The sequence below is a fragment of the Pleurodeles waltl genome, chromosome 10 (assembly GCF_031143425.1).
Source record: "Pleurodeles waltl isolate 20211129_DDA chromosome 10, aPleWal1.hap1.20221129, whole genome shotgun sequence".
NCBI lineage: Eukaryota > Metazoa > Chordata > Amphibia > Caudata > Salamandridae > Pleurodeles > Pleurodeles waltl.
Window position 1 is genome coordinate 373,684,298 of NC_090449.1, and position 27,736 is coordinate 373,712,033.

Consider the following 27,736-nt stretch of genomic DNA (forward strand, 5'->3'; position numbering starts at 1 on the left):
TTGTGTGAGATTTTCTTAACAGCCGGAGTTGCCTTTTCACCCCCTTTTACGGCCTCATGCAGCATGTCCTGTTTGATTAAATGACTCAGTTCAGCTCCTCCCCCCAGAGCAGCCCTCTTAACTACCACAATCTGTGGATAATTGACCAGCCGACTAACCTGCAGGGGCTCAGAGTCACTGACCCTAAGTTCGACCAAATCATCAAGTATCAAGGTCATACCTGTTCCATCCTGATTTTGCATAGTCCCAGCTGCGCTCGTAATTCTGTCTTCTGCAATCCTGTCATGTGCTGATTTTTGGGCATCTTGCGCCCCCCTCATTTCCAGGCAGTAGGGGAGTCAAGCACCTCCTCCACTGCCTCATTTTTACCCCGATGTCCTGCAGAGATCCCTGTAATTGTGGCGGCTCTTTTTCCACGAGCAAGCCGCTCTTCCCCCTCGTACAATGCTTGCTGATTTCGGGTCATTTGGGAGAAGGAGGGCTGCTTCCGATCCCTCAAATCCATGCCGGTGGCCATGTCAGGCTTCCCCTGTGAATATCGAGGAGCCTTTATCGATTTTTCAATTTTTGGGGCCTTAGTAAACCAGCCAAGTACCACTGCTGATTCTGCATGGCTGCTCGTACCGCCAAACTGCTCCACGGGTACCTACCACAAGTATGTGCACCAGCCCATAACAGTTTTCTCAGCTGCTCTCCTGCTCCAAATTCCACAACGCCGGCAAGCACAGAAGCGCAAGGCCGCGGCCACAATAATGCCTTCCCTCATCCCAGGAAGGCTCGTAATGAAAGATGGCAGCACTCCTCAAACCAGAGCAGCGGGCGGGGTGGGAGCGCAGGTCCGAATTGGATGCTCACTCGACCACCATCTTGTCTGAAGCATCCAAGAATAATGTCGGACCATAACCCGTTGGTTATAGAAGTTCGACTGGGGAATGATGGGCCTCAGGTTAGGACCTGATCATTTGATAGAGGGCTGCTAGTAGATCAAGCATATGTTCAGCATATGAGGGTCTGGATTCCAGAATTTCTGGAGGTAAATCATGGCACAGCCTGGAGCCATATAGTATGGGATACGCTTAAAGCAGCTATTTGAGGAGACACTCTTATATTTGGTGTAAGGAAGGAGAGGGCGCGTTCTAAATGGTTGGAGGTAATGCAAGCAGAGCTTGCTTCACTTGAACTGCAGATAGGGGAGGTGGTAAGAAACAATTCTGCTATGTTGGGAATTCTGAACAAGATCACAGTGGTAAAAGCTGAAATCATGAAAACTTATATGGAAATGGCTGCGGCAACGTTTCTGGCCCTTCGACAGGAATGTTATGAGTATAGTGAAAAGGTTGGTAAACTTTTGTCTTTGAAAGTAAGGCAAAAGCAATCTACGGCTGTATTCATGCGCTTAAAGAGGAAGATGGCCATATGGTGAGTGATAATCTAGAAGTTTTTGGGCATTCAGCTTATTTTATCAGAATTTATATTTACAAGAAATCTACCCACAACAGGGTAAGATAAATCAGTATCTAGCTAATATCCTGGTGGGACAGCTGCATGAAGGGGAAAAAAGCAAATTAGAGGCCCCTCTGCTGGACGTGGAGATTAGAGAAGCTGTCAACGCCATTTCAAGTGGCAAGGTTGCTGGCCCAGATAAGATCCCACTTGAGTTTTTAAAGTCTTTTTGGGGGAATTAAGGGAAGAGCTTCTCACCCTATTTTTGGGTGTGCAGGCAGGGTCTCAACCGCCTGCATCATGGTTGGAGGCGAACATGATACTCTTTCCGAAAAAAGAAAAGGATCCATGGCTACCTAGGTCATACCGTCCTATCTCCTTGGTAAATAGCGATGCAAAACTTTATGCTAAGGTATTGGCTACTAGGTTGAACTCAGCGATTATTCTAGTCCCTCCATGGCAACACAGGTTTATCTTGGGGAAGGGTACGGGTGATCATGTTAGACGAGTGATTGCACTATTGGATGCCATGGAAGTGGCAAAGGGACCTATGGCAGTGATCTTGTTGGACACAGAGAACGCCTTTGATCGGTTGCATTGGGCATTCTTGTGGGCTGTTCTGTGTAAAAATAATATCGGGCCAGGGTCCATTTGGGCTATTAAGAATTTATGTCAAAACACAATGGCCAAAATACAGGTGGCAGGATCGGAGTCGTAACCTATCGTTAACTCGAGGGGTGCAAGGCAGGGGTGTTTCGTGCTCATTTTTGCTGTTTGCTTTATATATTGACCCACTTATTAGGAAGCTGCTAGATAACAGCGTAATTACGTCACTGGAATTGGTAGGTGGAAGCACCAAAATACTTGCCTACGCCGATGAAATAAGAGTTGTAACTCCCGACCCAGTGGTAGCAATAGCAGAGATAGAACAAGAGACAGTACAATTTGGGAGAGTCTCTGGGTATCTTTTAAACAAGGCTTAGGGGGTCATTATGAACATGGCGGTAAACACCATCGTCTGCCGTGGCGACGGTGAACAGAAGAGCTCCTTTGGCAGTGAATAGAAACTCACCATATAAAGATGCCAAAAACAGAAACCGACAAAATGTCTGTTTCCACCAGCCACCGCCAATGCCTTGTCGAAGGAAAAGCTGCACATCCCACCTCGCCACCACCAAGCACACAAATAACCCGCCCCCCAAATAATGATGCACAAATCACCACAGCGGTAAGTGGATGCTGAACGACCATTGGCGGTACAGACCGCCACGGCCAGCAATGGGACCCAACAGCAAGAAATGCACACATTGGCAAGTTTGAAACCCGCACACCTGACATACATATATAACACAAAAAAACACTCACATTCACACCCCACAATCCTTTGCAATGCCAATATGATAAACCAGACTGACAACACTACACACAGACACTGAACGCCACAGCACACACCATGGTACCCCCTAAGCACCCACCCTTCATAGAAAGGGAGCTAAGAACAATGGTGGATGAGATACTGAAGGTTGAGCCACAAATCTTCGGGGCACAGGTACAGCACACACACATTGCCAGGAAGATGGATTTATGGCAGACCATAGTGAACAAGGTCAGTGCAGTGGAAAACCATCTACTCATGAGTGACGACATCCGCAAGAGAGGGAACGACCTGCGCAGGAAGGTGAGGTCCATGGCATTGAGACATCACATTGCTGCCCAGAAGACTGGTGGAGGACCCCCACCTACATCCCCCGAATACACCCACTGGGAGGAAAAGGTACTGGCCATCCTGCACCCTGAGGGCCTCACTGGACTCACTGGAAGAATTGACTCAGGTAAGTCATCTACAATTAACCCATATCCACCACACCTGTAATGCATGCACCACCCCACCCCTCAAACTACCACCAGGATCACACCCCACCCTGGCCTCAATCACAACATCCAGTCACCTTGCATGCCCACAAACCCACCAACAGGCCTACATCACTCCCCCTGTGCATAGCCACCCACCCCTGCAAGGTATCACAATGGCACTACACCACCCACAATGCACCACCACATCCCATTAAAAATGCAATGCCAACCCCACAAAAGGTCCCTGCATGGCCAACAGGGGAATAAACTGCACAAAATAGCCCAGAGCTGTGCCCCCTCATCTGAATTAGTCAATGTAACATACATGTCCATTCCCCCCCACAGGCACCACCACCCATGCCACTCTCACAGAAAGGACAAGGAGTGCCAGCGCCCCACATGAACACAGAGGCACCACTCAGGACACTGGAGAGGGAACTGTGGACACTGAGGAGTACCCTGGTCCATCACACAGTCCTGTACTGTTACCCTCCAGCAGCCCCACCCAGGACACCACTGACACCCCTAGCACCCAGGGAACAACATCTGCACATGCCAGTCGACACCACACCAGTGTATCCAGGCAACAGACTGGTGGAACACAGGTACAGAGGCCACAGTCTGAGGATGGCCCATTGCAAGTGGTACAGTCAGAACTGTGCAGGGGACACAGGCACCGGGGGCTAGGCCCTTGGGAGGGCATCAGTGGCCCAGGGGGGAGGCCAAAGGATGGATGCTGCAGCCCAGGAGGTAAACTCAGAGGTCCTGGGAGCATACCACCATACCCAAAACAGGATGGGACAGATCCTGGCCACCCTGGAGCAGAGTCAAAGTCTGCAGGTAGCACACCACCAGGAGGCCACGGAGCAGTGGAAACAACTCAATGCCACCTTGGCCACTATTGCAGGGGTGTTGCAGCACCACAACCCAACCCAGCCTGAGACCCCCACAAACCAGGAAGCCCCTACCAATGCCCAGGACACTCACCAGCCATTAACATCAGCAACAGCAAGTGGACTGGTGTCACTGTCTGAGGACATGCAGGAGACCAGCACCCCTACCCATACAGCCCAGCACCAGCCACTCAAACGGTCCCTCAGACCCAGATATGGCACTGGAACACCTGCAAAGACCAAGGCACCCTCAAAGAAGTGACTTTGACATGAACTGTCTCCCAAGTGTGCCACTGTCCCACCATCCTCCCCGGCCAATAGCAAATCAACAACTTGCAAGGTACAGATGGACCAATACCCACTGCCAACAATTGTTGAGACCGTGTAGCCAGTATGGACGTCCACCATCAGCCCACTCCCTATCACTGTAAAGAGCACCAGTCCATCTTTGACAACTAATAAAACACATGTACACCAATTTCAATGTCCCCTGTCATCATCTCCATTCAATTGAAGTAGTGAATGCATTTGCAAGTAAATATGAAAAAATACCTTTATTGCAGGAATGGCACCCCACACACAACATTGCGTGGAGTGAACAGAACTGTACACCATGTTGGTCATCATGTCACATGGCAGCTGAAATTCATGTAAAAGTGTCAATGGCTACAGACCCCACACCCCCATAGTGAAAAAGTCTGACTGACATTATGCAGTGCAGACAACATCATCAGTGAACAGTACCTCATAGTCACTGGAAGTATAGTTGGATCAGTTGGTTGCTGGAGTGAACATCTTCCCCCTCAATCAGGTTCACCATCACTCTCATCCCTTCTCAGAGGAAGCTGGTCTGGATGTACACCACCCTCCTCCTCCAGTAGCGGGATAGATTTCCTCACAGCCACGTTGTGCAGCATGCAGCGGGCCACCACTATTCTACACACCTTCTCAGGGCCATAGCACAGGGATCCCCCAGAGAGATGGAGGCAACAGAATATAGCATTCAGGAGACCTATTGTGTGCTCTGTCACCCTCCTAGTATGTCCATGGGTCTCATTATAATTCCTCTTAGCATCTGTTCTAGGATTCCTCACTTGTGTCAGGAGCTAATGCATGTTGGGGTAGCCAGAATCACCTGCAAAAGTGGGCGAAACAGGACTGTAACTAACTACCCTCAGTTGAAGACAGCCTGGCTGGCAGCTATGTACTGTAAAAGTATAAAACACACTAACCTATGATCCATCCTCAGTCCACTTGTATTTGATCCATCATGTGTGGCACACTGCTGTTCATCAGCACAAATGAATCATGGCTGATCGAGGGAACATGGCATTTACATGTGAAATGTACTGGTCTGCAGTACGCACTAATTGTATGTTCCTGGAGTGGAAGTTCTTCCTGTTTCTGTACACCTGTTCACTTACTCTTGGGGGGGTGAGAGCTATGTGGGTGCCATCGATGGCACCTATCACATGGGGAATATTGGCAAAGGCATACAAATCTGACTTGATGGCAGGTAGGTCAGCACTTTTGGAAAACTTCACATATGGGAGCTCCGTGGTGGGCGCGGACCCTAGTGGGCCCACCCATACTCCATAATTCCGGATTTTTGATTTGTCCAGAAAATCTCTGAATCCCGCAATATATATAAATTTGTTTGGGGCTCTCAGAGTATACCTACTCTTAGGCCTTGAAAAAGTAATTGTTGATGAAATAAATTTTGACTGATGTGTCTCTGGACTCATGATGGTTGTTACTTCCTTGAAGCACATTGAGGAATAAGAAATATCTACTATATACTCACGCTTGGTTGGAACTTGATTACTACAACAACAAGGAACTGACTTTGATGGTGTGCCTTGGCTTACCACTATTTAGAAACCTGCTTGTATGCGGCTAAGGGCCTGGCTGGCAGAAAAAAAGGGGACCTAAAATATGGGCCCGTCTGTCATCAAGGCTTCAAAGGGTCTAAAGCAGAGGTCTTCAAACTGGGGGGCGGGCCCCCCTAAGGGGGCCTCAAGTGATCCCAGGGGGGCACCAGGCCATGACAAAAAGATGGATTATGCAAATAATAGTGCTTTGTTTTGAGCAGGAAAATGTTTATTGCATTTGTAAAATGGTAACATAACTTAACTGCAATGTTTTAATAAGTCTAGACTAATTTAAACATTGCCAACTTAATAGAATCATTATGAAAAATTCTGAGGGGGGCCCAAAGATTTATTTCTTCCCACTGGGGGGGGCACAGCATTAACAAGTTTGAAAACCACTGGTCTAGAGGATAATTTGCAATTCGCAATGTTTAATGAATTGGAGTTTGCTTAATTGTATGGATGCAGCTGATTAAGTTTTAAGTTGTGATTTGTACACTGCTGTGTGTCATTAAAAAATAAAAATTTTAATTTAAAAAAAGAGAGAAAGATATTGCTTTGTTAGATTTCCTCCTATCAAATGGTTTGGTGAGTGTAAATGGTCACGTGCCTGCAGATACCCCTGCTAGTAAAACTTTTCAGCATAGTCATCAGAACTATCCAATTGATTGTATTTTTGTACCGCTTTGGGCCTTTGAATTAATTGAGAAATTTGAGGTACTTCAGTTGGAGGGGAGTGATCATTACCCGTTTTGTACAACACTTAAAGTGGATATTGTTTCTAGGTAGAGGAGGGACCTACATTTAAAGGTTGGCTGTTCAAAACGTTAAAAAACGAGGCTCTCAGAGAAGCACTTAGCTTATTGAAGTCCCTCTATTATAATTATAGAGGATGAGACTCTAGGAAGGTATCCTTAGATCCTTTGGCTTGGTATGATGAAATAATAAAAAAGGTTGTCACATGCCTTAAAATAAAAGTTACGTCCTTCAACACTACACAAAATAAAAATAAATCTACGAAGCATGCCAGGAATAAATGGTTTGCTAAAGAATATGGAATATTAAAAAAGTAATATTTTGAAGCTTGAAAGACACCTAAGGTTCTCAAGAAATAAAACTGGGGGTTCAAGCTTATTGGCTTAAAGAAAGAATTAAAAAACTTGGGCCCGTATTTATACTTTTTGACGCTAAACTGCGCTAACGCAGTTTAGCGTCAAAAAGTTTTGCGCCGGCTAACGCCATTCTGAAGCGCCATGCGGGCGCCGTATTTATTGAATGGCGTTAGCCGGCGCTAGCAGACCGGCGCTGCCTGGTGTGCGTGGAAAAAAACCACGTACACCAGGCAGCGCCGGCGTAGGGAAAAATGGCGTTAGGGCGTCTCAAAAATGGGGCAAGTCAGGTTGAGGCAAAAAAATCGCCTCCACCCGATTTGCGCCATTTTTAACGACGCCCAGACGCCATTTACATGACTCCTGTCTTAGTAAAGACAGGAGTCATGCCCCCTTGCCCAATGGCCATGCCCAGGGGACTTATGTCCCCTGGGCATGGTCATTGGGCATTGTGGCATGTAGGGGGGCACAAATCAGGCCCCCCTATGCCAAAAAAATTTTTTTTAAAAAAATAAATTTATACTTACCTGAACTTACCTGAATGTCCCTGGGATGGGTCCCTCCATCCTTGGGTGTCCTCCTGGGGTGGGCAAGGGTGGCAGGGGGGGTCCCTGGGGGCATGGGAGGGCAGCTGTGGGCTCATTTTGAGCCCACAGGTCCCTTAACGCCTGCCCTGACCCAGGCGTTAAAAAGAGGTGCAAATGCAGGGTTTTTTGCCCCGCCCACTCCCGGGCGTGATTTTTGCACAGGAGTATAAATACGACGCATTTGCGTCGCAGTCATTTTTTTAGACGGGAACGCCTACCTTGCATCTCATTAACGCAAGGAAGGCGTTCACGCAAAAAAATGACGCTCTTTCCTCATACTTTGGCGCTAGACGCGTCTAACGCCAAAGTATAAATATGGCGTTAGTTTAGCGCCAAATTTGCGGTGAAAAAAATGACGCAAATTTGGCGCAAACGGAGTATAAATATGCCACTTGATTGCTAGAAAGAAACAATAATTAGACGCAGAGTGCTGGGAAGCTGTGATGGAGACCATAGAGACCAAAACAAGGAAATTCTGGAGGTTGGTACAGAGTGGGACAGGAAATTCCCAGGGACAGTCATCAGGCCATGTGTCAAGAATGTGTGGGTAAAATGTTTGGAGGAGACCTATAATAATAGTGCCACTGCCATTCAGCACCAAATTAGTTTCCTTGTCAAGAAGGAGACACAGGAGCGGCTTTCTAAGTTAACACTCAAGAAAACAAATGAGATGTTAAGGGTCTCTGGCCCTGACAATGTACCAGCAGTAATCATAAAAACAAATATCACATGGTGGATCAATTTGTTTTATATCCTTTCTCAGGAAATATTTTAGAATGGAACATTTCTGGATAGCTGGAAGGGAATGGTGATTAAACCTACATACAAAAAAGGTGAGTATGCCCTCCCAGGAAACTATCGGCAAATCAACCTGGCAAGTAAGTGGCAAGGTCTGCTCAAAATAATTTTTGGAATGTTGACGGAGTGGGCAGAAGTAAATTCTATTATACCTCAGGATTCAGGGTGGTTTTAAGGAGAACCACTCGACAATTAACTATTGCTTTAGCATGTGGGCCATCGCAAAGACATCCATGAAGCAGGGCCTAGTATTTTATTGTTGTTTTGTTGACTTTAGTTCAGCATTTGATTCTGTCAATCGAGCATTGTTGTGGAAAGCGTTAAAGGAATATGGGATCACTAAAGATTTGCTCTCAATTTTGTAGGAACTCCACAGGGTTAATTGGGCCCAAGATGAAGTGTACAGTAGACGATCCCTACTAAGAAAATTAACACAAGAAATGGCCTGAGACAAGGGTCTGTGCTGGCACCAACATTGTTCCTTTTGTTTCTGGCTGACCTTCCTAGTGCCCTAAGTCAACCAAATATGTTTAGCCCAAAAATGAATGGTACACACATTAGCTGCCTCTTGTGTGGATGGCTTAGTGATTTTTGATGTGACTGGAATCAGGCTTCAAAGAAAATTAGATATATTTGGGGATTATTGCAAGAAGAAAACATTGAAAATAAATATGGAAAAGACTAAAATGCTTCAGATAGGAAAATATAGAAAAGACATGAGCTGGGTAATAAATACAGTTAAAAGTAGAGAGTGTTAATAAATATAAATATCTAGGGGTATGGTTCTCTCATAATTTAGGTTGGAAGGATCACCATGATTTGACACAAGCCAAGACACTCTCATCAGTAGGGGGATTAAAGAAATGTAACAATTGCTATGGGGGGGACTCCCTCCAACCAGTGCTGATGGGCTACCAGGCTATGATAAGGCCACAGTTCCAATATGGTGCTGAGGTGGTCAGCATAGGGGGTAAAAACAGTTGGGACCTTGAAGAAGGAAGTAGCTAAAAAGATTACTCTCTCTCCCATCCTCTTCTATGTTGCAGGCAGTTAGAGTGGAAGTGGGCCTACCTGGGTGGACACATTTAGCAGATGTGGAGATTATAGAATTGTGTACAAAATAATAGATAGTGTAGAAACATCTGAACTCTCCCTGTTATCTAAAAAGGAGATATTGCAAAACGAACTTTCCTAGGCCCATGGAGTTAGTGGGAGGATTCAAACAAAACGTGTACCAGGGAATTAAAAATGAATGTTGTAGAGGGCACCAACCTGATAGGAGTGAGTAGGGTAGAGTTGAAAACAATAATAATGCAGGTTTCCAGGGAAGAGGATCTAGTTTACCTAAGGTAGAATCAATTTGTCTCCCATTTGTTAAGTTCATGAATGAATAGTGTGACCTATCCCTATATGGAGAAACTTCTAAATATTAAGAAGCGTCAAAGTCTTTTGAGATTTAGATGAGGGTTAAATCAAGTTTTAATTTCAGGGAATCATGATATGCTGCTAACTGAGGGGAAAATCTGTTGATGTGGCCTTAAAATAAAAGAAAATTTAGCGCATGTCCTTGTTGATTGTCGGCGGGTTTTACCCCAATGGAAGATCTTTTTAAAGCCTATTTTTAAAAAATTATGGTATTAGGGATAGGGGACAAGCAATTATATTATTCTTGACATAACTTGTACCATGATTGATTAGTAGTTTCTGTTGAACCTTTTTTACAGTCAAACTGAGATAAATTGTTCAACTGGGCTGAAGCTTGACTTTAAATGCACAACAGTCTTTTAGAATATATTGTTTTTATTGTTGAACAAATTATGTTTTATTGTATTCTATTCTTGTGTTTTGTTTTCTTTGTTTGTACTAGATTTTTATTGTGTCATCGTGTTTCAAGAATTTGTTTTAAAGACTAAGGTCTAAATAGACATGTGTTTGACTGAAAAAAAAGTGAGAGGTGTTTATGTCAGTTAATAAATATTGTTGGTGTTTAAAAAGATAAATTAGATGTAACACATTTTTTAATTTGAATTTATTTTTTCAACATTTATTTAATTTATAGTTTCACATTTAATTTTTAAACAAAACAGATATATTTCTAGTTAAAACATATATTTATACTGATAAATAATTTCAATATATTTTTATTATTAAAATAAACAAAGTAAGTCGTATTTATATGCAAAGTTATGTTGTACACTTTCCAGTGTCTTTTCTGTTGATTAGCATTTTTTATGTTTATAAAACTACTTCATATAAATATTCTTACTAAACTTGTAACATATAGTACTAACTATTTTTTACACTATTTTTATTTATACTTTACATTTTTTCACATTATCACATTTGTTACAATATTTTTGACATGTGTGACAAGTTAATTGTTTACATTTATGAAAACATTTACCCACAACTTATTTTCCCATTCATTTGTTTCGGAAGATAGTCTTTATTTTAGTTTAATTTAGCAAGCTTTTTTTCTTTGTACTGCTACCCCTTAGTTTGTAGTCTGTTTCCCTCATTTTTAGTTTGTTTTCTGGGATCTAGGGCACAGTAAAGTGCTGCTGTTCGACAGATCAGGTAAGTTTTTTATAAAAAAAAATCTTAGGGGTTTGAGAGTAAAGGGATATAGGAGGGGGTTTGTTATAGTGTTGCTTGTGGGGATTTGTAATTGTATTAATTGTAGTGTTTTTCACAAGTGGGTTGGTTCAGGTTTTCATACACTGTTTTAGTAAGGTTTTGATATGTTATGTGATATTGTGTTATGTTGATTGCTTTTTGGTGATTAACTTTAATGTATAAATACATTTGGGAATGTACTGTTTTTGTAGGAGGATTTTCTGTCAGATTTTGCAGGGGTTTCTCCACAAATGTGTCCTATGGACATTTGGAGTTACCTTTTTAAAAAAAATGTAATCTCTTTTGGTTTACAATAAACCAATATATTGTAATTTGATTTCATTTTTAGTTTATAGGAGAATTTCTTTTTTTTTTTTACTTTTTGGTGTTTTGTATGGTACCTAGGCACTTTGGATTGCGTTGACAGATCTCTATTGGATAGGTTTTATTTTTGCATTTTTGTTATGGGCTTTTTGGAACATATTTTTCCAGTTTTTGCTAGATTATGCATTTTTGACTACATGGATACAGATTAAGATCTACAGCTACTGAACAGTATGTTATATTTCATTTATTTGTTTTGGGTGGGAAAGGTTATATTTTCATTTTTATGGAAGTGTTATTTGAGTGTCATCTGGAATTGTGTGTTTATGTGTTGTAACTATTTTGTGTAATGGAGTGAGCTTGTTCTTTGAGCTTTTTGGTTGGTGAGGCTTCACTTTTTTATATAAATACTTTATGTATTAATTTATTGTATCAGTCTGATTTAGGAATGGAGTTTTATTTAGTGGTTTGACTGATATAATAACATATTATGATTATTATTTATATAATAATGATTGGCAATGGTGGTTCAGATTAAGAAATTTGTGGAGTTCTGTAGGTTGGTATTTATTTTATAATATGCTATTGGCTATTATTGCAAAGTAATTTACGTATTGTTTATTTATGAAGGATTTTAAATTACATTGCAGCATGTTGTACATCATTTTGATTTGTTTGCTAAGTTTAGGTGCAATTTCAGTTATAGATTGCAACATTCATAGTTATTGGTAGCTGTGCTTTTTTGTAATGCTTCTGTAAATTTATAGAGTGCAGAAAGGGCTTTATAGTAGTAAATTGTCATTGTTAGCTGCCTCTGTGACAGAGTCATAGCCTAGTGCTATCATTTTAAAAAGCAAATTGACTGTTTGTAGCAGATTTCACATTTATGGCGTCATTGCAAGTTTGGTGGTCAGACAGCAAGACAGCCATGTTGGCGGACCCAAAAAGACTGCCATGTTGGTGGTCTTTCAGACCACCACATTTAGAGTTATACAGACAGGACACGGACTGCCAACCAAAATAGGCAGACTAGCAGTGGTGCAGAGGCCAGGAAATAGGTGGTCCGATCTCCAGTCCAACTGCACAGCGACCAACCACTGACCGAATTATAACCTAAAGTTGCAGTGGCGGGCACCCATAGCGGTCCAAATCAGGATACTCCACGGTCACCAAAGTAATACACAATGGCACATTCAATGGATTTGAAAAAAAATAAGTGACACGCATTGCCACACTGGACACACCTGCAAAGGACACTAAAAAAACACACCCTTATATACCACAAACCTCTGCATTTTAAACACAAAATACAGAAGCCAGAGGCAACAATTCAACACAGCAGCAGAGATAATAGGTACCACTTTTTTCTCACCATCTCTTTTTAAACCCAGCACACATTTTTTTTCCAGTCACACCCTTTTGCACTTCGCCTCTTTAGTAAGTCACTGCTAGATATTTTTTCTTTTTTAAATTCCTCCATGTCACGCTGTAATAATCCACGGTTTCTGAGGATCAGTTGAGAGTCATGGTGGATGAAATCATAAGGGTAGAGCCACAATTGTTTGAAGCTCAAGTCCAGCACACTCCTCTCAGGAGAGAAATGGAAATGTTGGGCAGGGTAGTCAACAGAGTCAATGCTGTAGGCACCATCCTGCGCACAAAGAAGGACATCAGGAAGAGGTGGAACAATCTCAGGATCAAGGTCCGTTCCTGGACTCCAGGCACCAGCAGCAGGTCAAGAAGACTGTAGGTGTCCTCTCCCAGTGCCTCATTACATTTCTTTCCTTGGGAGGAAAAGGTTTTGGCCATCCTGCCACAATGTAAATATCTATTCCCTTGTTGTGCCATCATGTGGAAAAGTGCACTGCACATGTGTAACAGGTAAGGTTTTTCACCTAATTGTTGGCCAGCATCATGGAGTGACTTGCAATTAAGCTAAAACCACTTGTGTTTGGGTGCCACAATTCATCTACACAGAGACATCTGGGTCTGCATGACTATAGTGGAGACTATGATGTAGCTTTCAATTGGGCAACATGTTGAGGGCCTTCTACAAGTGACTAATGGTGTCTACTAATACACTCAGAGTCTGTCATTGTAAGGGGTGCCAGACATTAGTGGTGATTGCCCTGAGACTTGCTGATTTATTATGTAGTGGAGTTTGGGGACATCGTTCCCTGACATATTGCTCATGATATCTACGGTGTCCATTCCCATGGCACATGTGGCCTATCTGAGCAACATTAATACTACCTCCATGACTCTATTAGAACAAATATAACTTGTTGAAGTGTGCATAGTGGAATTGCTTCCAGTGTGGCATGAGTATTTAAATGTCACCTTCTCCAGGCTATTACACTTTTGAAATCAACGTGGCAGAATTTCGGAGCATCATTTCTTATTGTTGAATCATCAAGTATGTGTTAAATAGATGTGTGCATGCCTTTGTGTGGGATCTGTGGAAATGCATTTGGCATTGGTCTTCTATTGTATGCCAATAGGTAACTGAGGTCTGCCCCATGGGGCAAAGCTTTGATGGTGATGGAGTCTCCTACTTGTTGAATGGTTATTGTGATTACACAACTTCAGCCTTGCAATTATAGTTGTCTGAGATCCTGATTTTCTTGTGGGCAATTATTGGCAATTCATATGGCACGTATGTATATGGTACGGTACATGTATGGGCCACTTAGGTGGAGTTTGTTGCTGAGGCCTACTTTATATCCTGGTAATGTTTTCTAATCAGAGCTGTTGGTCAAGTGTGGTCATGGACATGTGATGGCCCTATTTCTCTTTGTATTTGCAGAATCATCATTGGCAGGTGAAGGAGAGAGCGCACAGCAGAGTGGGGAAGCATCTGGCCACAGGACCTTGAGTCAAGATATCACTGACACAGAGGGTCCCAGTTGCCTGGAGGGTGAGGGGAGTGCCATTGGGGAAACTAGAACGTCATCTTCATCATTGCATTCTTCCTCCAGTGTACTCTCCCTAGTGGTGGTTGACCCATCGGGCATCCCCCTCTACCATCTTTGTCTGCAACCTCCATTCTATCACAAGAGAAGCACACACAGACACAAACATCACAAAACACACTGATACACAAGCAAACAACAGACGTCCACGGATTCAACAACAGTCAGCACTTCCCTAGACACCTCCACCACCCCCAGCATTACACACACCACATCAATCATACCCACATGCACCACACCCAAAGTCAGTGACACACCAACCACATCCATCACACCTGCAGGCACGACCCCAACAGACACCCAGACATCCTCTACAAGCACCATACCCGCTGCCACCACAACAACAAACAGACAGACATCCACCAGATCCAGCATACCCGCAGTAACCAGTCCAACAGACACACACATCCACTGCTCCATCTCCCACACCTCTACCTCCCAGACACCCAAGACACACAAACACACTCACCCCCCACCCAATAGACACCAACCTAGCACAAGCATACTCCCAAGAAACCTGCACCCATAACATCCACACCTTCACAGTAGGCAACCACTCCCTCGACCTCCAAATCACCACCAACTTCTGCTGACATTCCCTATGTTTTAAAGTCAGATTTTTTGCTTGAACTTGCCCTTCCCCTGCTTCATCCACCCATCCCAAACCCAAATGACCCCCTCCCCCTTCCCAGCCTCCTTTCATCCCCAAGGCCACCTCTATCCCCTGTAAGCACTCATACCTCTCCCCCAAGACGAAGCTCACCCTTCACAAAAAGCATAGCCCCCCCCTCCTAATCCCAAGACCAAAGCCCCTCTCCCAAACCCTCCCCCCCAGGATGATCCTTAAGGTGGTTGCCTGCCCACTTGATATGCCTTCCTGTGGAGGTTCCCTGGCAGTTGGGAGTCAAGTGTTGGCACAATACTGTGCTATAATGGACTAATATATGGACTGGCCAATAGTCTTGAACTATTTGAATTTCAAATTAATCATCCCAAATCGTTGTTTTTTTTGGGTACACATTTGTCCTGCAATTCCTTTTCTACCATTAAGTTGTTCCTGAGTAACTTGTGTAGTCTGCCTACAGTTGTGTGTGTTTCAACCTGCTTGCTGATCCATTTGCTGCTGTTTGCAGTGACTGACTCTATGGGCAGTGTTGGTGTACCCCAACACAAGGGTAAATGTTCACTGAATATGTGGGTGTAAATGCAATGGTGGTGTCATGGCATTGTGTACTATTTGGTATGGTAAGTATTTCATCTTGTCTTGTCCAATGTGAGTATGTATGGTGTTAGACTTATCCCCCTGATATGGCTTTATGTATTTATCTGATGTGTGTGAGCTTGAGTTTTATTTGTGCAGACATGGAGTGTGTTCAATTGTGCTACTTTGTTTGCATTTGATTGTGCATGTGTCCATTTAGCTGTGTGTACCTTGAAGCTACTTCATGTAGAGGTATGACCCATGCAGTTTGAGTTGTATGGGCTCACTTAAATTGCACTTCCACATTGTGCAGACAAGGAAGTAATTTGTTTCTAGTATTGTTTGTCCCAGAGATACCTGCAGGGCGAGGTCCTTGAAATAGTTTTTTTAAGGGCAGTTGCTATGTGATATGTGTCCCAGTGCAGCCTCCTTCCCCAAGGGTTCCTGCTGGCCCCATCCCTAATGTGCAGGTATTGTTCGCATAGTGATCTGTGTATGTGTCTCTATGTGTAATGTGCATGCCTTTGTCTTTCCATTGTGTTGCACTGTGTATGATGTGTGTGTCAATTCCATAACTGTTTACTGGGAGTGTTGTTTGTGTTTTATGCCACATCCACACATAAGTGTGTTGAATGTCAACAGTCCATGGCATGCGTATGATGTGAGTATGTGAGTTGTATTTGTAGATATGATGCTGGTGTGCTGTTGGTGTTGTGCAAGACAATGTTGTGTACCCTTCATTTTCTCTGTGCCTGAGATGGCCAGATATGTGTTTTTGTGTAGTGTTGCGGTTTAATGAGTGACCTGCCAAAATAGGGCTTATTGTGACTGTGCATGTGTCTTTCTTTATGTATGATTTCGACATGGTACACAATGACATGTGTACTTGGTGCCTGTAGCATAACCCCCATATAATGTGGACAACGGCGCAGAGTTCTGTTGTTGAGCATAATGACACAGGTAGGTGTGTGTATTTACAGTTGGTTGTGCCCGAGACGGCATGGATTTTGTGCACGTTTGATGAGCAGTAGCAGTGGCAGGACGTGTGTGATGGGCTCCATGGTGGCACCGTATGTGTGAAGCTGCCTGCAGGTGAGTGTCTCCCTTTATAGTCCCCATTTCCACCTGCTGATAAGTGGTGGTTGGACTGCCATGGTCACAGTGGTGGTATGCAACCTCATAATGTGTCCTGAAGAAACACAGGCTCTACATCCCCACAGGTGCCCCAGCCAATCTCAGCAGCAAGGGGGAGCCCTGATTATACAATCCCCCAAAAGAAGATGCCCCCAGTGATGACAGTAACTCTGGACTTCAGGATCTGGATGAACTACCTAGCCCATCATAGACCACTGATCAGTCGGCCACCCCATCCCACTCACAGTCCATCACAGAGCCTCTACCATCAGTTCCCAACACCACAGCACCCACCCAACGTCCCCACACCTCTGTCCCCAGGACACTTCAATCAGTAGTGTGCCCACCTGTACAAGGACCCCAGTCCACACCTCACCCCCAAGACAATCAAGGACCTGGGGTCAGTGGCAGTGGGCATACTGTTCAGGGGACACAGGTATAGGGGAACAGGGACACTGGGAGGACCACTGTGCGCCAGGGGGAGGACAGGCCCAGGGAACCAACTCTCCAGGAGGCACTCACTAATGTCCTGGGGCTTACCAACAATCCCACGACAAGATGGGTCAGATCCTTACCAACATGCAGGAGAACAAGCGGCTGCAGGAGGAACACCATCAGGAGATCAGGGCAGATTTGCAGGCCCTCAACACCACCATGGTCTCCATAGCAGGGGTGCAGTAAGATATGGCCAACATCATGAGGGAATGGAAAGCACACCAGCAGGACCCTACCACTAGCCAGTCTACTGACCAGCCCACCACTTCCGCTGCAGCTAGTGGGCAGGAGGCCCTGCCACAGGACCCACAGGCCACCAGCACCCCTCACCCTGCAGAAGGTGAACCACCCCGCAAATGTTCCCTGCGACCCAGACAGAAGCCAGAGACACTTGGCAAGGCCAAGACCACCGCCAGGAAATGAGACTCTCCTGGATATCCCCCTTGTTTCCCACCCTGTCACCTTGTCCACGTTGAACTGCCTTTGCTCCCCTTTCCACAGCCCTCTGTACACTGGACCTGTGCTACAAACAGACTGGAAGAATACCCAGGACGTTCCTCAACCATCACCCCATTCCATTGCACTTTTCCGTCAATTATTTGCACTATAATAAACACACTTGAACACAATTTGAGTGATGTGCTTAATGTGATGAAAATTTGCATTTAAGGAAACAGTCACACCATGTGCAAATGATCTGAACACTGTGATAGCATACAATTAATGACCAGTAGCCGCCAGTAGTCATCACATCAGTACACAGTTGTTACATCACCAACATCTGAAAAATGAGAAGCCATAGGTGACAGTAAGTAGAGATGCAATGGAATTGAATGCCATCCTGCTATAACCACATAGAAAACATTAATAATCAGAGGAATGGTCAGTTCCACTGTCTCTCCTGTGTGTCATTGGAAGTATTGATGTATAACTAATGTTCTGTTCTCCACATCTTCATCCTCTGCCTCTTCATCCTCACTGTCCTCGGGGTGCACTGCTGCCACAGGGGCATTTCCAATCTCTTCCTCCTGCAGATAAGACACAGTAGTCTGAGGGCCAGGTTGTGCAATATGCAGCATGCCACTACTATCTGGCAGACCTTCTCGGGTGAGCAACACAGGGATCCACCTATTAGATGGAGGTATCTGAACCTGCCCTTCAGGAGGCCGAAGTTCCTTTCAATAATTCTCCTGGTTCACCCATGTGTATCATTTTAACGATTCTCAGACCCTGTCCTGGTATTCCTCGCAGGGGTCAGGAGCCATGATACGTTTGGGTAGCCAGAGTCACCTGCAACTATTGAGGTACAAATATTAGCTTTACACAAGGTTATAGGGTTAACACCAGAAGGCATACACTGACATACATTGGGGGGGGAGTCAGACTCACCAATTAGCTACACCCGTGCCTCTCTAGTTGTGCCATCACATTTGGGATGCTGCTTTTCTTCAGGATGAAGACATCATGCACCGGCCCAGGATACTTGGCAGTGACGTGGGAGATGTACTGGTCCACCAGGCAGACCATTTTCACATTGAGGGAGTGGAAAGTCTTCTGATTCCTGAACACCTGTTCATTCTGGAGGAGGGGACAACGCAACATGTGTACCGTCAATAACCCAGCAATATTGGGCATATCTCCCATTGTATAGAATCCTGCCTTCACAGTCACCACATCTTCTGCTTGCTGGAAAGCAATGTAACTGCACATGTGTTTGACCAAGGCAGACAAAACCCTTGCTAGCATGATTGAGAACATTAGATGTGACATTCCTGCTGCCAACCCACTGTCACTTGGAAAGAACCAGTTGCTAGCAAATGGAGCACTGATAGAACCTGCACAAGAGGGGGGTCCCAGTGGGATGACGGAAAGCTGATATCACATTAGGCTCCAATTGAGCACACAGCACTGTGATTGTGTCTCTGTCCAGTCTTTATTTCAGTATTATGTGCCTGTCCTACAGTGTAGCCAAGTCCACAAGGGGTCTGTACACAGGGTCTTGTCTCCTCCTCCTATTCACCCGCATTGGTAGATATCTAAGGGACACAAGAGTGAGTAGGGTGTCACAATTTGAATAATGGAACCACCTCCTCAGTGTACATTGAGCATTGATGTAATGGGACAATGGGAATGTCAATATATGAGCAAATTGTAGCATTGACGCAGTTATGGATTATCTGAATATAGTCCACCACCATGAGATGGCGATCGCCTGTCCTGTATCAAGGGACAGGTGGAAGTGAGGTAACTCCACCAACGTTGAGCGTCATGGCGGAAGGCGGTCTTGCACCGCCGTGCATTTTCGTCATTGGCTAATATGGGGCTCTATGGAGTACAGTGGCCAATGGGGATCAGTGGCAGCGGTGACAATGTAGACCGCTGCGGATGTGACCGCTGTTTTCTATCTAAATCCTCACTTGATTCCTGACTTTACACAGGACAATACCTACACTGTGTGTGTTTCTGTGATCTATGCCTAGATTCTGCCATTGCCAGTATGACTGGGGAAAGGTCCCCTGACTTCACTTTGGAGGAGTTGGAGAGCTTGGTGGATGGGGCCCTACTCCAGTATGGACAGCTGTATGGGCCTCCAGACCAACAGGTGAGTTCATCTTGGGCACAATGCATGTGACAAGGTTGCATGGAGATGTTTCTGCAAGCAACATGTCATTTGGGGGGGTGGTATGTCTGGTGGTAGTGTACATGGTGGGCACTGGGTGATGTGTGTGCCAATGGAGCTGGAAATTGTATTTGTGGGCCATATGTGTAACAGGCTGGATTGTATGTGTAATGGTGTCCTCCTGTTTGTGTTTCCTCTGCAGGTCAGCGCCCATCAGAAGAAGAGGTTGTGGCGTCCCATCGCAAAGGACGTGCAGACACTGGGGGTCTACAGCAGGCAGAACTCCCACTGTAGGAAAAGGTGGGAGGACCTGAGACTCTGGGCCCGGAAGACCGCGGAGGCCCAGCTGGTGATAGCCTTCCAACAAGGGTGGGATGCCTGTCGGAACATGACCCCTCTGAAGGCCCACATACTTGTGGTGGCCTACCCAGAGCAGGATGGGCACTTGAGGGCTTCACAGCAGCCACAAGGAGGTGAGAACAGTGGGTGTTACAACCATAATTGGTAGGTGGCATGGGATCCTGGTGGTGGATGTCAGTCAATGGGTGCCCCATATGCCAGGTTAGACATTGCAGCGTGATCCAGCTCAAGGGTAATGGTTGTATTGCAAAATCTGGTAACCTAGCTAGGTTCCATTCCATGTCAGACAGGGCTTAGTGACTCCCAGGAGGGGAGCGGTTGGAGGGGGTTGGCTCAAATCTTGTTGTGGTACCTAGGCAATGGAATGCCAGTGCAATACATGGTGCTCAATCCTGATCCCTGTGTATGACAATAATTTGTATGACATCTGTGGTGTTGGTGCTGTAATAGACCCACTGCTCCCTTTCTCTCTCTCCCTCCTTTTTACTTCTGTCATCCTGTCCATGTGTGCATTAACATCATCTGGCAGAGGAGCTGGGGCACCGGCAACAGACGGAGCTGGACCCCTCCTCTCTCACTGTCACATCCACACTCTCACCTGCATGCACTGCATCAACAACCACCACCACCATTACCACACCAAGCAACACACACACCTCACTTGCAGACACCACCACAACATGCATCCATATGTCCCATGTGTCCTCTCCCACCCTGTCTGCCCCCTCCTAAGAGACACAAATGCATGCACTCAGACTCCCAACAGCCATCCACATCACATCACCATGCTACCCAGCAGACATACACCTCCAATAACCACTCCCTCAACCTCCACCCCATCCCTCCTACCTCATCCCACCCCACCATCCCTAAGAAGCTTTTCTGTGTCCAACTTGACCTCTTCCCTCCCACTCCACCCCCCGTGCCGCCCGTAAGAACGGGGTCCCAATGACCCAGCACAGCACCTCAGCCAAACAGTCTATGGGGAGCATGGAGGCACCTCCTAGTCGTGGAGGCAAAAAATGGAAGGATCCCACTCCACCACCCAAGAGAGGGAAGGATCCCACTCCACCACACAAGAGAGGGAAGGATCCACTCCTTCCTCAAGAGGTGCATGGCTATTGCCGACATGATGCCCCTGCACAGTGTAGTGCGGATTTCATCAGGGAACAAGTTGGGGCTTGGACTGTGGCCATGTGGGCCTTTTGTACTTTGGAGAGGCCACTTCACACCTCATCAAGGCAGTCTGGCCAGGCTGCCAGAGACTGGCCAATCAGAGAAAGGCACTGCAGTGCTGAAGTTGGCAACTTTCAGGTAGAGTTCTAAAACTCTTTCCCTGAACTAGCTATCTTAAATTCAACAAAGACAAGTTGTTGGATATATTATAACAATCAGTTTGATACCAAACTTGAAATATCTCTATCTTTATTAATTAAAAATAAAGTCTCCCCATTTTAGCCTATGGAGCTCATTCACTACAATGAGAGAAAAACTAATTTAGCTTCACCAGGACTTATAAAACATATTTTATAAGGTCCCTGTTTATAGTTACATTGCAACCAAACCTGGGAACACAAAAAAGCCACACATAGGGGTTACTTATATATAAAAATTAGATAGTTTAAGACTTTGGAAGTACTTTTAATTCCAAAGTCGAATTTGAAGGTAACGTTTATTTAAAAGCAGCCAGTAATGCAGGCCTGCTTTTAAAATGACACTGGGCAGCTCAGCAAAGTTTGGCGGTGACCAAGGCAAAAGGGAGGACTTCCTACACTGCTCCCCCCAGATGAAAGGTGAGGGGGTATTAACCTACACTCTGGTAGTCCTCATCAGCTAAGTGGAAAATCCTGTAAAGGTAATCTGTGTTGGCATGGGCACTCCCAGGTCTATTTTCCACTGTGAAGTCCATTTCCTGTAGGAAAATGGACCACTTTAACTATTTTGGATTCTCTCCCTCATTTGCATGAGCTATCTAAGAAGTCTGTGGTCAGTTTGAACATGGAAGTAAGTGCCAAACAGGCATGGCCTCAACTTCTTTAGGGACCAGACCACAGCAAAAGCCTCCCTCTCAATGGAACTCCAACGTTTCTCTCTGGGGAGCAGTTACATGCTGATGAAGGTAACTGGCTGATCCTGGCCCTGTTCATTGACTTGTGCTAACACTGCCTCAATCCTTGCCTCTAAAGCATCTGTTTGCACCAGGAACTCTTTGCTGTAGTCAGGGACCAGTAGAACTGGTGTTGAACACATAGCCTTTTTCAGACTGCCAAAGGCTTTCTGACACCCTGGGGTCCAAATGACCTTTTTGGGCTGCTTCTTTGAGGTGCATTCTGTCAGAGGGGTCACTATGGTCCAATAATTTTGAATAAACCTCCTTTAATGCCCAGTCAGGCCAAGAAAGTCCTGGGTCTGGGTCTGGGTCTTAGGAGCCACCCAATCTTGGGCTGGAGATTCTGTATATGGCCTCCACCATCAAGGTAATCCCAGACACACCACTGAACGTTTCCCTATCTGGCACATGCTTGACTTGATGGTGAGGCCTGTCTGGAGCAGGGTCTGAAGCACTTCCTTCAGGTAGACCAGGTGATCTGCCCAGTTGGAACTGAATGCAGCTATATCATCCAGATAAGCTGGACTGAAAGGTTCCAACCCAGACAGAACTCTGATCACCAACCTTTGGAAGGTAGCAGTAGCATTTACCAAACCAAAGAACATCACCTTGAATTAAAAATGGCCCTCTGGGGTTGAACATTTTGATCTCTTCTTAGCTCCTGGACTTAAGGCAATTTGCCAGTATCCTCTGGTCAAGTCAAATGGACTCAAGAACTTAGCATCCCCCAACCTATCAATTAACTCATCAGCTCTAGGTATGGGATGAGTTTCAGTCTTATTGACTACATTTAAACCTCTGAAGTCTACACAGAATCTTAGCTCTTTTTTCCTACCTTGGGGATTGGGTTTGGGTACCACTACCACTGGACTGGCCCAAAGATTATCGGAGGGCTCAAGTACCTTTAACTCCAAACTCTTAGCTACCAAAACTTTGATGTTGGCTTTGACCTGGTCTGACAACCTGTACAACTTATTTTTGACAGGTAAGCTGTCACCAGTGTCAATGTCATGGACACATCATTTGGTGAGTCCAGGGGTCAGAGAGAACAGTCCAGCAAACTGCTCCAAGACTTGTCTGCAGTCTTTCTGCTGGGAGAGAGTACTACTCCCTCTGCTGACTCATGTTATGTATTGGTGGGTAGGGGATCTGGCAGATATTCACTCTCCTCCTTTCCCTCATCTGTGACCATAAACATGGTCATGTCTTCCCTGTCCTGGTGCGGTTTCAGTCTATTCACATGCAGGACTATATGACGATTCCTGGCTGAGCCAAGGTCTTCCAGTTAGGTGTCCTCATCTTTTTTCTCCAGAATTGGATAGGGCCCAGTTCACTTGGCCAGAAGTGACCTAGAAGACAAATGCTCCAAAACCCACATCAACTGACCTGGTTGATACTCTGGCATAGTAGCCTTCTGGTCATGCCAGAGCTTCATGAGCTCTTGGCTGACCTCCAGGTTGCTGCTTGCCTTCTTCATGTACTCAGCCATACATGACCGCAGGTCCAGCACATAGTCCCACACATTCTGTTTGGACTCTTTGAGAGGCTTCTCCCAATACTATCTCACCAAACACAATGGGCCTCTTACAGGGTGCCCCAACAGTATCTCAAAGGGACTGAATGCAACTCCCTTTTGTGGTACCTCCCTGTACGCAAACAGCAGGCATGGGAGGGGAACATCCCATCTCCTCCTGAGTTTGTCAGACATACCCATTATAATGCCCTTCATGGTCTTGTTAAACCTCTCCACCAGACCCGTGGTCTGGGGATGATGAGCTTATAATTAGACATAACCTTTGTGCCCCAACCTGAGACCCCCTCCTTTGGAAATCCTACATTGGTGAACACACCAAGCAAGGCACTAGCCACTCTGGGAGCAGTGACAGTCTTGAGGGATATTGCCTCTAGATACCTGGTGGCTTGGTCCACAACCAGCAAAATGTTTCTGTTTCCTGGGGCATTTGGTGGGTCTAGGGGACCAACAATGTCAATCCCCACCACCTCAAAGGAAGTCCCAACCACTGGTAGTAGTATCATGGGAGTCTTTGGCTTGCCCCCTGCCTCACCACTGGCCTGACAGGTGACACAGGAGCTGCAAAACTCCTTGCCTTATTCAAACATGTGGGGCCAGTACAAATGATTGACCAGCCTGTTCCGGGTCTTGGTCAGTCCCAAATGTCCTGCTAGGGGAATATCATGGCTTAGAGTTAGGAGCAAATTTCTATACTTCTGGGGGTCCACCTCTCACCTGGTTGCCCCGGGTTGGGGTCCCTGGCCTCAGTCTAGAGAACTCCATCCTCGCAATAAACCTTGTGGGGTCCACCAATAGCCCCTTCTGTTGCCTAGATACAGTCTGCCCCATGCCCTTTAGAATGGGACACTCACTTTGTCCCTGGAACTATGCATATCTGGTTGGCCCACCTGCCCCTTGCAACTCTGCCAAATCAGGCAGAGTTTGCAAGGGAGGGGTCCCCCCGCAGAGGTTAGATGCCCCCGCTCCCCCAGGATTGGATTCCTCCTGAACCTCAGGTACTTGGTGGGGCTGGCAAGCCAGACCTAGTGCCCTGTCTCTTTTTCTTGTAGGCTTAGCCCATTGTTCCAGGGTCCAAGTGTCCAGCACTTACCCGTTGTGCTGCCTGTGTCCTGTTCAAAGCACACACCGATTCAGAGAGGTCCAGAATCTGTGCATGGACCCTTCTTTCCACCTCTGACCACTCAGATGCATCTAGATGATTTTCCAGCAGACACTCTACTGGGAAGGCAGGTGCTACAACTACTTTTTAGGGCCACTCATACCTCCACATTCTAAGCTTGCCATTAAAATGGGATGGAGCTTGGTTCTCCTATCAGAATATGTCACTTGGTAGAATACACCAGACAAGACCTGCTCTGGAGAAACCAGTTTTTATGCAACCATAATCACACTGGCACCTGTATCTCTCAGAGCCCCCACCTCAGTCCCATTGGCTTTAGACCTCTGCCAATACCTCTCTATGCTGGGAGGTAATGTAGCCATACCAAAATGTCTACCCCACCGCCGGACACTAAGATGACCTCTGTGTACCATGATCCCAACTCTGGGCCAGCTTCCACCCCCACACCTACATTAGCAAACCCATGGGACTGCCCACTAGTGGGGGCCTCTTAGAGAGACACCATCCTCTCTTTTGTGTCCAGGCTGGTGACACTCAAAACACTTGCCGGCCTTATCAAGTTCATGAAACTTTCCTGCCTTAACAGGATCATAATACTTCCCCTGGCACCCTTTCCTCTTAGAAGTAGCATGGCTTGAGTCCCCCCACCCTGAGAAGGTTTTGGGGACTCTTGTGAGGACTCCTTTTTATCATCATTCCCTTGGTTCCTCCCCTGCGATGAACCTTGTCCTCCCTTTTTCTGCTCAACCCCTTGGGATTTCTGGTTAACTCTGTTTCTCAACCAATCATCTGCGGCCTCATCCAGCTTTCTAGGATTGGTCAACCTAGAGTCAACTAGGTACTGGTGCAACCTCTCTTGGGCACAATAGGTTAGGAGGTGCTCTATTATAATCAAACTGCATAGCCCCTCAAAGGTACATACCTTGTTGCACTGTAACCAGCCCTCTAGTGCCTTTTCTGAGATGTCCACAAAATCAACCCAGGGCTGGGTACTCTGGATTCAGACCAAACTTCTTGGTTAAACAAATCTTCATAATGGGATAGGAATCTGTTTACTTCGCCCTTAGGGCCAGGAGCCTATTCTTCCCAGATGGTGGGACCAACTCCCATAGGAGAGAACCCCAATGTCGGGGCTTAACGCTTCTCATCTGGAGAGCCGTTTCAAAGGCCTCTAGCCTGTTGTCTATATCATCCCCCTCCTGGTACACAGGGACCACCACCTTGGGTAACCTGGGACAAAACCCTTCACCCCTAGACATCTCAGAGTCTTCTTCGCTTATACCATCTTTTATCTCTTCCCTTGCCCACCTTTTCTTCTTTAGGACCAGCTTCTCTACCTACAAAGGTAGATATGCCAGCTGGGCTTCTAGCTCTCTCTCTCTTTGACAGACACATTTTCTCCTTTTGAAGGGATCCCCCCTCCCCAACTAGCTTTGGGTATGTTCCTAGTGACTGTGAAGTGAGTGTAGGAAAGAAGCCTCTTTCTAGCATGGTTACCCCCACTTTTGGCCTGTTTGTGCGTGCGGGTCAGTGTATTTTTGCTGTGTCACTGGGATCCTGCTAGCCAGGACCCCAGAGCTCATAGATAAAAACATATATGTCAGTGTGTTTTGTCTGTCTCACTGGGATCCTGCTTGCCAGTCCCCCAGTGCTCATAGTTTGTGGCCTAATGTGTATGCCTGTGTAGTGCCTAACTGTGTCATTGAGGCTCTGCTAATAGGAACCTCAGGGCTTATGCTCTCTCTGCTTTTAAATTTGTCACTATAGGCTAGTGACTTCACTTACCAATTTCAATTGGCACATTGGACCCCCCTTATAAGTCTCAAGTATATGTACCGAGGTACCCAGGTCATTGGGGTTCCAGGAGATCCTTATGGGCTGCAGCATTTCGTTTGCCACCCATAAGGAGCTCAGACAAACCCTTACACGGGACTGCCACTGCAGCCTGAGTGGAATAGTGCATACATTATTTCACAGCCATTTTCAGAAACTTATAAGGCACATAAATGTCTAACCTTCAGTTAATGAAGGCTAGGTGCAAAGTTACTAAGTGTGAGGGCACCCTTGCACTACTAAAGGTGCCCCCACATAGTTCAGGTCCAATTCCCAGGACTTTGTGAGCGTGGGGACACCATTACATGTGTGCACTACATATAGGTCAATACCTATATGTAGCTTTACAATGGTAACTCTGAATATGGCCATGTAAGGTGTCTAAGATTATAGAATTGTCTCCCCATTCAAAATCTGGTATTGGGGGGCCAATACCATGCATCCTGTGGGCTCCACTATATACCCCCAGTACTGCTAAACCAGCTCTCTGAGGCTTGCAATGCAGCTACAGCTGCTGCCACCTCACAGACAGGGTTCTGCACTCCTGGGGTCTGAGCAGCACAGTCCCAGGAAGGCAGGACAGAGCATTTCCTTTGGGAGCAGGGTGTTTCACCCTCTCCCTTTGGAAATAGGTGATACAGGCAGGGGAGGGGTAGCCCCCCAGCCTCTAGAAATGCTTTGAATGGCACAGATGGGGCCCTCCTTGCATAAGCCAGTCTACACCGGTTCAGGGACCCCTTGTCCCTGCTCTGGGGTGAAACTTGACAAAGGAAAGGGGAGTGACCACTCCCCTGTCCCTCACCACCCCAGGGGTGGTGCCCAGAGCTCCTCCAGTGTGTCCCAGACTTCAGCCATCTTGCTT